General features: G+C 34.1%; 1 long non-coding RNA gene across 1 annotated transcript in view; it reads right to left on the bottom strand.

Moving 5' to 3' along the window:
- Window positions 1-7,210: 7,210 nt before the first annotated feature.
- The window catches only part of LOC134709273 (uncharacterized), a 22,934-nt gene continuing 18,948 nt past the window's right edge, over window positions 7,211-11,196 (bottom strand). The window contains exon 3 of the long non-coding RNA XR_010105941.1: window positions 7,211-7,282. This is a non-coding gene — a long non-coding RNA (uncharacterized LOC134709273). The remainder of the gene's footprint in view (window positions 7,283-11,196) is intronic.

The raw sequence follows: 11,196 nt of genomic DNA, 5'->3' as shown, positions 1-11,196 counted from the left end.
TCATAAGTAGACAGTACAGTCTACAGATGTATTAAAACAACCTAGCATCATATAGCTAGTAGTGGGAGTAGCATTCTTGGGTAAATTTGTACTTCTTTTTTTATAATATGTTTGGTTCAAATCAAAATTTAATGCTTTTATCTCCCTAATACTTACATTGTAAATAGAGGTGGTACTACTTTGACTAATCCTTGTACATGAGAGTTTTCTGTCAAATCTTTATTTCACAAAGAATGAATTGCATAACAATGAACTGAGCTCAAAGCAAAGTACTTTAATAATACACTTAGATAAATTCAAAATTTTTAATCTAATCAAAATTCAACAAATTGTGTGAACCAGCTTCAAAATGAGGAACAGTCTAATGGAAAAGATCAGATTCTACAACAGAATTGTCATAAGATAAGTACATTAGTCTTATTTTTTTAGTCAGATTTATATTTGTTTAAAAAGCAGACATTCAAGAACTGCTATTTACTAGAGTCAGCTTTCACAGCTCATTTTGTATCATAATTTTTATTTCTTAGTTGTAAAGAATGGCTATTTGTATTATTTAAGCATATTAGGCTTATCAAATATTCATTTAGTTTCAGATCTGTAATGTACATGGTGAAATAATGGCTAGAAGAAAATATAAGAAAGGATGGTGCTGTCGACAACCAAGATGTGCTGCCTTATCTCCAATCACAGATCAAGAGCCAGATTTTGAGTTCACAGCCTCATTGCAAAGAAACCTTATAAATCTAACAATTCAAGATCAATCAGAAAAGTGTTTAATAGACAGTGGCGCTGCCTTCAGCTGCATCAGCAAACATGTGCTTCTGAAAGTTAAACCTTATGCAAAAATTCAAAGATCCTCATTATTCAGTGCTGTTGGAGTATGTGGTGAAGTACATCCAATACTAGGAGAAACTGTGTTACAATTAACTTTTGGAAAATTTAAAATCCAACAGAAATTTAGAGTTTTTGAAACAATTCACGCAAGAATCATTTTAGGAATAGACTTTCTTCAAGAACATCAAGTGAAAACTGATTTTGGTAAAATGACGATCACAATTCAGGAATGTGAAGGTCACCATAATTCAGAATCATTCGTTAACCTTCATTCAGTGTCAGTGGAAACCAGTACAGAGATTACCTCACAGATAGGAATTGCAGAAACTCTGTCAGAAACAATTATTCCACCTCATAGTGAAATTGTGCTCGCATTGCGTATGGAGAGATTTAAACATGGAACAACACTTTTATTGGAACCAAAAGTAGACTCATCAAAATCACATTATTTAGCGGGTGCAAAAGCCATATCAAATGTTAACAAAGGGCTAGTTACATACAGACTGTTAAATCCAACAAATCAAGAAATAGTGCTCCCACAGAAAACTAAGATTGTTAAAGCCGTTCCAGTCCATTCAGACAATATTCAGAAATTTTTGGAAATTAATAGTGCTGAAATTAATCATGTTAATAACCAACCTGAAAGTGAGCAAATAAGTACAAAGTCAAAATTTGATCTTAACCTTGATTTAGATAAATGTGAACTTTCTGAAAGACAAAGATTTCAACTTAAAAGCTTTTTGGAGAAAAACAGAGACATCTTTGCAAAGGACTTAAGTGAACTTGGACAAACAGATATGCACTATCATCCAATCTATACTGACAATTCAAAACCTGTTAGTGCTGCACCATACCGTCAAACTCCAAAAATGCGTGAAGAACTAGAAAAACAACTAGATGAAATGGAAAAGTATGGCATCATAGAGGAATCACAATCACCATGGCACAGTCCTGTTGTTCTTGTAAAGAAGCCGAACAATTCATTTCGCCTATGTGTGGATTTCAGATCACTCAATCGTATTACTGAGCCAGTATCATTTCCAATCTTACACATGACAGATGTATTCGACACTCTAGCAGACTCGCAAGCTGAAATATTCTCAACGCTCGATTTAAAGTCAGGTTTTTGGCAGGTCCCACTAGATCCAGCAACCAAACACAAGAGTGCATTCATAACACATAAAAGAGTGTATGAATTCAATCGTCTACCATTTGGAATGATGAATTCTCCTATGAAATTTCAATGCCTCATGACAAAAGTGCTCAAGGACCTTAACTTCAAGATTGCATTAGTGTATATTGATGACATTTTGATATTTTCAAAAACTTTTGAGGAACATTTACATCATCTTAAATTAGTATTTACAAATTTCCGAGCGGCTAAATTGAAATTGAATCCAGAAAAGTGTAAATTTGGAACAAAAACTGTGAAATATTTAGGACATATAATTTCCAAAGATGGAATTCGTGTTAATCCAGAAAATGTTGACAAAGTGAAAAACTTTCCAAGACCAGCTAGTGTAAAGCAAGTGAAAAGCTTTCTAGGAATGGCTAATTTCTACAGAAAATTTGTTAAGGACTATGCAAAAATTGCATCACCACTAACATCATTGTTAAAGAAAAACCAGAGATTCAAATGGACTCAAGACTGCCAAACTGCATTTGAGTTCCTTAAAAACAATCTGATCACAGCTCCAATCCTAACATTTCCAAAAATGGACAAACCTTTTATTCTTTCAACAGACGCTTCAGAACATTCAATGGGTTACATATTAAGTCAAATTCAAAACGAAAGAGAACATGTTATCGCTTATGGTGGAAGAACATTAAGAGGCTCAGAATTGAAGTGGCACATAACAGACAAAGAGGCATTAGCACTAGTTGAAGGAATTCAGCATTTTAGACACTATTTAGCAAATCAGGAATTTCTTGTTATTACAGACAATGTTTCAGTGAAATAGCTTCAAAAGATCAAAGATTGCAATGGACGTTTAGGCAGATGGAGCCTTCTCCTTCAAGCCTACAATTTCAAAATTCAGCATCGTTCAGGAAATAAGAACCCAGCAGACTTTCTGTCTCGTCAAGATCATCCAAACACAGAACCAGAACATTCAAGTGAATTATCAGAACATTTATATTCAATTAGTGATAGTCAAAAGGAATACACAGAAGCAACATTATTTTATGGAGGTGAAAATGTGGATTCAATCATTTCTAGTTTGAACAGCATTCAGCATATTCAAGGGATTAATAACATTGTGCTTCCAAATTTAGCAACAGAGCAACAGAGGTGTCCTGATTTAACTGACATCATCCAGTACAAACAGTTTGGACAAGTACCCGTAGACCCAGCAAAGGCAAGGACTATTGTCGCAGAGTCATATAACTATGAAGTAGAAGATGGCATTTTGAAGCACTTCTACTCCAAACGTTGCAAAAAGGATCCACAAGATGAAAGGCTTGTCAAACAAATTGCTGTACCAAAGGTTTTGCGGGATGACCTACTTAAGTCCTATCACGATTGTATAGCTGGAGGTGGACATCAGGGATTTGAAAGGACATATGCAGCTCTCCGTAATAAGTACTTTTGGCAATCTATGTATAGTGATATCAACACATATTTCAAAACTTGTGAAACTTGTCAACAATCAAAGCGTGCTTTTAATGCAAGACCTCCTCCTTTGCAACCGCAGCAAACTCATGATGTCTTTCAGAGATGGCATATAGACATATTAAGTGGTCTACCAACAACAAAGGACAAATTCAAACATATTTTATTAGTAGTGGACAGTTATTCAAAATGGTGTGAGGCATTCCCCCTTCGAACTCAAGAAGCAAAAGAAGTTGCAAACGTTTTATACAAAGAGATCATTACACGTTACGGAGCACCTCGTATATTAATATCAGATCGTGGAAAAACATTTGTCTCTAATATTGTAAAAGCTTTATCAGAACTATTTAACATCACTAGACATTTGACCAGCTCATACCACCCACAGACAAATGGATCCGTAGAACGTATGAACTCTGTTATACTACAAGCTTTCCGTGCTTATACTAAAGACATGCAAGATGATTGGATTGATTACTTACCGGGAATTATGATGGCATATCGAGCAACACCAGCCACTCAATCAACAGACTATTCCCCATTTTTCTTATTGTATGGAAGGGAGATGTCATTACCGATAGACACTTCATTAGTACCAAAGGATCATTTAACACAGGATAATAAGATATTTTTGGCCAGAATTCTTCAAAATTTAGAAACAACTAGAACAATAGCTGCAAAGAACATTGAACTTGCTCAGCAAAAATATAAACAAAATTATGACAAAAGAACAAAAGATCCAGAATTTAGACCAGCACAACGTGTTTGGCTATACTGCACAAAAGTTCCAGTTGGAAAAGCTCCAAAACTACACCGTAAGTGGGTTGGTCCATACTATATCACAAGATTTGGTCCACATCACACCTATAAATTAAGGAACTGTGCAACAAACAAAGAAGTAAAATCCTTGGTTAATGCCCAAAGACTAAAACCATATCATGATCCAGAAGCGAGACCTACCAATATTCCGAATGGAAAACAACATGGATGAGCATGATCCTGATGAACTAGATGACCAACTAGACCTTCCTATACCTCAACCCAACAACAACAATCAGCAAATTCAAGAAGATCGAACAGAGAGGAACAATGAACAGGTAGATCAACCAGAAAATCAAGATAATAACAATGTCCCAGATACTCAACCAACTTTAGTCAGAGGAAATAATGCACCAATAAAAGACACAAGACCATCATGTAAAGATTGTGACCGCGGAAACTGCAAACCTTTCAGTGAAAATGAAATAGATTCTATTATATCATCTGCAAGAGGAAATGGCACTTTATACTACAAAATAAAGTTTACAGAAAAGACCAGAAAAACAGATTGGTATTTCACATGCAAAATTCCATGCAGGTTAGTAAGAGAATTTCATGCAAAACGTACTATGGGTGGCAAAAAGAGAAAACGTCCACTTCAAAAACACAAATTCTTCAATAAGCCAGATGAAAATGTTAATCATATTGCTCAGACAAAGCTTACCAAAGATTCAGCAACTCAAACAGAATTAGGAACTGAAATAAATTCAATCAACAACTGTGATAAGGAAAAATTAATTTCTGTCAGACTTTTTCATCAAGAAGCTTATTTTTTGGTACAACACCACAACAAACAGGCATGGCAACCAATGACAATGGCTAAAGATCATGCAGCTACATTCATAGAAACAAGAAAAGAAGCATTTAAAATTCATAGGCATGAACTACGTATGCAATACATGAAACACAAGTTTAAATATGGAGACAAGAAACCCTTCATTACAGGACCAACAACAGAAGCAATTTTTGAAGCGTTTATCAACAAAGATGGCAAGGATGAGTTCCTTATAAGTTACAAAAACATGAATATACCTCCAGAATGGGCACTAATGGCCGAAAATCCTAATGGATTAATGGACACCTTTTTAAATAAACTTGAAGATCAATATAATACTGAAATAAGTATTGATTGGTAATATGTGAAGATCAACTATCATATGTCTTAAAAGGTAATAACCTTCAGTAATGTGTATTATTTGTATCGGAGATTTAAGCTCCTCAGTGTATTATGTCGGAGATTAGCTCCTCATTGTTTTAAGTACCGGAGATCAGCTCCTCATTTGTATATTGTACCGGAGATATGCTCCTCATTGTTTTTAGTATCGGAGATCAGCTCCTCATTGTATATTTTTTTTAGTAACAGAGGTCAAATCTCCTCATTGTGTGTTTAGGGACTGTGGATCAGTCAGTCTAATTGCATTTAGAAGACCACAAGTCAGTCCTTAAGATATATGTATATATATTTTTTTTTTCTTTTTCAAATGTCTTATGTATATAATTCAGGTAAACAATCAATTTATTGTTGGACGTCCATGTACATAGTTACCAGATATATAAATCATATCAACAAGTCTAGTTTTGTATTGGTCAATTTAGTATTTTTCTTTTGGTTGATCATTATAAAGTATGGTCTCATCAACCAGACTGTGTAATTGATCATGTACTAAGTAAGCCTGATGAACTTATTTTAGTACTTACAAATTATTTTCAAACCTTTTAAAAATTGAGTTTCGCATAGTTAAAAGACTTAGATTTCATATTTATACATGTCATTTTGCTTGCATATCTTTATGTTCATTGATAGAATAGATATAAATATAATGTTTGAGGACAAACATTTTAGAGCGGGGGGAAATATGTCATAGGTGCATTTTCCCTTTCAGGTTTTAAAACTATTTTTAGTAATTTTATCATTTTTCTAATTTCATATTTTAATTTTAATCTTGAATAAGTTTGTAATAAAAAGATTGTTTTTTCATTAGGATTATATTTATTTACAGTTTTCTTATTTTAATTCCCATTAAACTTATCTTAATTTAATTACCTTCAAACTAATTAGAAATATTTGAATATGTCACATATGTTTTTGAGAATTACAGTAATTGTTCAATTTGTTAATTAGGCAGACAGATGTCATTTGATAACTCATTCGTTTGATGTGTTTGGACTTTTGATTTTGCCTTTTGATTTTTGATTTTCCTTTTTGAATTTTCCTCGGAGTTCGGTATTTTTGTGTTTTTACTTTTTAATCCTTTAATTGTAATCTTTAATTAATTTACTATTCATATTTTTACTTTGTCATTTCATGTTATAACTCGAATTAATTAGGAATTTACTTGTCACATTGAGATCTTTTCAGTTTTGGTATAAATAGTTCGTAGAAATTCTAATACGGCACTAAGTCACAGTCACCGTTACAACAGTTAGAAGCGCGAAGGAGTTGGAGTGATCCTGCAGAGTACCGTCTTGTTCCAGTCTTGGTTATTCAACGATCAGTAACAACAGATTGCCTAGCGATCATCTGAAACATTGGAATGCCATCAACCCAACAACAAAGGAAAGACCAACAACTCATCGGATCAAGACCTTCAACCCTGGAGCAAGTTCTAACTTAGGAATATAACTATTTGGACAATTTCATCTTACAAGTGCATTTCGGACAATTCCAGCTAGTGATTATACAACAGTGATTAGACAATTCTTACGAACAGTGACATTTAAATTCTTTAGTGCATTTGTTTTAATTATTTGGAATTATCTTTGGCATATTTTGTTATTTATTAAATTGTTAAACGTTTTAGAGTATTAACTTTGCCACTTGTCTGTCGTAAGTCTATTTATGGACTGACCCCCTGTCCCTTGGGTCGAGCATGCATAGTTAGTCCCCCCCTAGCAAAAAGCATGCCATACTGGCCCTCGGTGACAGATATACTTTGTACTACAGGTCCTTCATTAACATCCATTGACCAAAACCATATCTCAACAACATTCCATACTACATGGTTGGATTTGGAAGTCCTGAAAAAGACATGATTTTTTTTAACATATTTTAAGTATATATACACAGGTTAAGACTTTCTTGTTGTATAATCATTCCGTATCTATATATATATATAGCTAGAAACTGTCAATTTGCTTAATGCACATATTGATAATCATATATGTTGAGTGTACCTCTGTTGGAAATAAGAACACACAAACCTCCACCTAGTTTTAGTCAATGGACAAAACATTCACAACTATAAAATATTATAGATCTAAGACTTGTCAGTGTCTATTTACCATTGCCACTGAATCAGTGATATATGTATTGTACACGTAATTATATACATGCAAGACTAAAATTATAAAGTACATACATGTTTGTATATAAGACTAAAACTGACATTCAGTCTTTACAACATCTTCATTCCCAAAGTCATTTTCAAATCTGACTTCATGGTGAAATAAGATTCCATATATACAACCAATTAAAAGGAAAAATCCCTCTGATAGACTAGCATTTAAATCCGATTTCTAAAATGGAAGCTAGGACACCTTGGAACTTAGAACTAAAAAATATAGAACAATATATCTGATATATTTCAAATGCATGTACACTTGTACATGAAATAATATAAATCTCTAAAATTCACCATATTGTTCCCTATTTCATCTTCTGTTAGATACTGTATATCCAGTGGCGGATCCAGAAATTTTCTTAAGTGGGGGCCCACTGACTGACCTAAGAGGGGGCTTGCTCAAGTCATGATTCAGTGATTCCCTATATAAGCAACCAAATTTTTTCCCAAAAAGCAGCCCCCCCCTAAATTCGCCTCTGATATCAACCTCTAGATGTCTTTCAATTACATTCAGTTTAGTGTGGGTTGATCTTTGATTGTTGTACATGTTACAACCAGATTCCCAGCAGGGAGCAACTTTGTAAGACCACAGAGGTTCAAGCTTAGATTTTGAAATAAGGAGGAAAATGTAACCTTTTCAATTTATAAAACAGGCTCAACATCATTTCTATACATATATAAACATATTCTAAGTTGTGGAAACACCTTCATTAAATATTCTACTTCGATTAGTGGAGGAGATCAAATTTTTTGGGTCTATATATTGTCCTTGATATTGAGGTTATTTTGACACAGCAAAATATAAAGAAAATGTAGACTATGATCTGGAAATTGACTTCGTTTTCACAAAATAAGCCCACTTAAACTGAACTTTAAATGCAAAAGACCTCTAAATGGCTAACAGATATTGCTATATAAAAGAATAGTCCATGATTATACATGTACATGACATTAAAGAATTCATGAAATTTACACTGATTCTGTCAGTTGAATGGACTAGAATGAGATAAGTTATATACATGATAGACATAAAGGTTTTTTCCAACAGTTGTGTTGTAAATTAAATTAGTTGTATTTTATGGTTGATATATTTATGTATATACATGTATGTAAATCATTGGCTCTTCAATCAATGATATTTTACAATATCGATTATTTGTTTATTTTTCTATTGTTGGTATTTTTCAGCATACTAAAAATGTTTTAACACAACACGAGCGCAAGCTTGATAGGGTGTCCTCACACAAGGTTTTTGCTGGCGGTCGCCATTTTCCCAATTCGCGAAAAAATAATACTTGTGGCGATAAAAATTCGTCATTTGCTAAAGAATTTGGCGAAAGAAATATATAGAAAGATTTGTTTTCCTCCTTCTTGTTTATTTACTTTTTTTTCGAGTTTCTCGGACTTTAACTTATCAGACAATACTCGGAATTCACCTTGAATGACCTCATAAGATTTTGACAGAAAATCAATTATCAGCTGATTGCAATTCACAGCTATTGACAACAAAGGACTAATTAATAAAGGTGTTGATTGAATTGTTTGACAAAATGATATGTTGAATGGCTTCCACTAAATGTCACATACAGGAGTTATTTACCACTTTTCGACTCACGTGTTTGAAGAACTCTTTTGACGTCTCCTCTCCATGTAAAGATAGTTTAGAAAAGAAAGCTGTTGTTGTGACAATAAATGTTAAAGGGCAAGAAAAATCTCTGATTTAAAACTTGAATTATCCTTTGACTTTGGTGTAAGTAATTGATCAGGGAGACTACTTTAAAGTCGTTTGAGTGACACGCGTGTTTCAAGCATAGTTTTACATCTCAACTTTTTCATTTAAGATGGTCAAGAAAAGATGGTCAAGATGGTCGTTATGAGGAAGGGGGGGGGAATGCATTTTGGCGTCACAATTTCAAATGACATAGGATAACATATGATCTGTCCATATACATGTTTGACGGTAGAAATGGGGGTATCTTATTGAAGTATTCTTGACAAATGAAGATTAAACAGTAATTCTTAGACATGACTAAAGGAGGGGGGGTAGGACCTTTATCGGGACTCCAGGATCGGGTGTTTTTAAGCTCGGGATTATCCCCCCTCATAAAATGTACACTTTTTTCCAGAAGATTAAAAAATCAGCTGAATTTGACAAATCACACTATTTGTTTTCCAAAAATAACCGTAATTGGATGGGGTTTGTGTGTATTAGCATTATTTGAACAACTCTCCTTGGGCCGAGAAAAAAAAGATCTGTGTTTCAGGTAACCCGACCGACCCTGTTTTTTAGCCCCGACCTTAACTTTTATATTGGATCTTTCAAAAAAAAAAAAAAAAAAAATTATCAACCGACCCTGTTTTTGACACAGGCTTTTGATAAATGACATCATATTTTTTTCTCTCTTGCTTCCTCTTGCATAGAAAGTCGGTAAAACATTTTATTATAAATGTCAAAAGGTATTCCAAACAGGTTAAAATCCAAGAAATTTGCACAGCAGTAGTCTCGATCATCCAGACGCTCCATATCCTATATGTAGAGTCTGGATTCAATTGCATTGAATAATTGTTAAGTCGGGGCGTGACAAAATATGCAAATGAGCTAGTTTTAATTTTTCGGAAAGTTTCAAGATTTATCTCCTATTCATGTTAACACTAGATAAAACCGAACAGAGAAAATGGACTATCAATGGACGTGGCATCCAAATCAGCTGAGTCTATCTCAAGTTTATACATTTCTCACTCAGTTGTGCCAAACACATCTCTATGTGTTTCTTGTTCAACAGTTGGTTCAAGAAAGTATCTCATATTATCTAAAAGTGGCTCTGTTGGTTCCGCATTCGAAAACTGTTGTAAATTTTATGAAACTAATCTACAGTGCAAAGAGAACTTTGGCAGTTACGTTTGTCATCAATGTAAATGGTATGTACGAGAGAAGCTCTCCTGTGATAGTGTAATTCTACTTTTACAGACCCCCAAATTGATAGAATTTCTGATTCCTGTGATTATAGGTGGAGTTTTAGCTGTAACTTCAGGGTACCCAAACGCTCATTCGTCACAGATCGCCCCAGCCTTTTAATTTTTATATAAGATAAGATAAGAAAACTTTAATTTCATTCGGCATGGTTTACAACATACAAAAACATAAGCAGTGGCGGATCCAGAACTTTTCATAAGGGGGGGCCCGCTGACTGACCTAAAGGGGGGGGGGGGCCGCTCCAGTCATGCTTCAGTGATTCCCTATATAATCAACCAAATTTTTCCCACGCAAGGGGGGGCCAGGGCCCCCCGAGCCCACCACCAAATCCGCCTATGATAAGCTCTTGTGAGCTTTTCACCGAATATATAAAACAAAACACAAACATAGAACAGACATACATACATACATACAGACATAGAATGAATATGATATACGTGCAAGGCAAACAAAGCATACATATTTAAGAATAGCATATAAGCACACACAAAATGAATAGAATAGCACTATGCAAAGCAATCCAAAAAACAATAACCACAATCATGACTAAAGCAACTAAGAAGCAAATGAAAATTTAAAAGCTATGAAAACAAATTAAATATATATTTGGTACTGTT

This window comes from Mytilus trossulus, chromosome 3 (assembly GCF_036588685.1).
Source record: "Mytilus trossulus isolate FHL-02 chromosome 3, PNRI_Mtr1.1.1.hap1, whole genome shotgun sequence".
Lineage (NCBI taxonomy): Eukaryota > Metazoa > Mollusca > Bivalvia > Mytilida > Mytilidae > Mytilus > Mytilus trossulus.
Note: the sequence above shows the minus strand (reverse complement) of the source record. Positions and strands in the feature narration are given on the sequence as shown.